Source organism: Amblyomma mixtum, chromosome 5 (genome assembly GCF_055824585.1).
Source record: "Amblyomma mixtum isolate Tamu chromosome 5, ASM5582458v1, whole genome shotgun sequence".
In the NCBI taxonomy this organism is placed as follows: domain Eukaryota; kingdom Metazoa; phylum Arthropoda; class Arachnida; order Ixodida; family Ixodidae; genus Amblyomma; species Amblyomma mixtum.
The window spans coordinates 21,038,979-21,039,895 of NC_143016.1; the positions used below are offsets into that span (position 1 = coordinate 21,038,979).

The window sequence follows — 917 nt, forward strand, 5'->3', positions numbered from 1 at the left end:
AAAGCGACTCAGGCTATGAGGGACGCCGTAGTGAAGGGCTCCAGAAATTTCGACCACCTGGGGTTCTTTGATGTGCACTGACATCGCACAGTACACGGGACTCTAGAATTTCTCCTCCAAAGAAATTCGACCGCCGCGGCCGGGATCGAACCCGCGTCTTTCGGGCCAGCAGCCGAGCGCCATAACCACTGAGCCACCGCGGTGGGGCGAAGGATAGAATGAAATCTAAATACTAAATACATGACGGGATAACGACGGAGTTTGAATTCATGCCTTTTTCGGCGCGGATGGACAAGGACAAAAAGAGGGCATTACGATACTAGCAATGTATCTAGGCGTAACGGTGATTGAAAACGAAAGCCAGTTTTATTCAGAAAATGACGCGAAATCAACTCCTCTTTATAGAACAAGACACGGCTTGGTGTGTGTGTGTGGTAAACCACCGATAACTATAGCGACTTGGAGGCAATGGAGAAGCTAGCTAAGGTCACTGCGATTTTTATTAATTTCGCCAAACTCTTTACGAGCATTGCTTATTTTACGGATGTTTGCTTGTGTATTTTTTTTTTGTTGACGGAGCTGAGTCGAAGAAATGAGGTGAAGGTACTTGTTAGGAAAATACACGATAACTCGCACAGTGCGTGGACACCTGAACTGGGCAGTAAGGGAAAACATAAACGGAGAAAAAAAAAGGGAGCGAAAGTGTCGCAACACGCCACCCGAGGTCTGGGGCTGTGGGGGGTGTGGGTGGGAGGAACTTCGCCATGCGCTTGTACTACAGATTCTCTGCGGAGCTCAGTGGTGTGGCTGTGAGCATGAGGTTATACGGTTGGATGTCACCTATACGGCCGGTGTAACATCTTTAAAGCGGTCGTTCCGGATACTGTACAGATATGAGGTGAAGACGTACCCAAAGT

At 48.4% G+C, this 917-nt stretch overlaps 1 protein-coding gene across 2 annotated transcripts in view; it reads right to left on the reverse strand.

The window, feature by feature from the left end:
- Positions 1 to 482: 482 nt before the first annotated feature.
- Positions 483 to 917, reverse strand: part of LOC149341468 (semaphorin-2A-like) — a 25,504-nt gene continuing 25,069 nt past the window's right edge. For both annotated transcript variants that reach the window (XM_089543581.1, XM_089543578.1), the window contains one exon: positions 483 to 917. This exon is cut by the window's right edge and continues 606 nt beyond it. The gene's annotated coding sequence lies outside the window, so the exon portion shown is untranslated.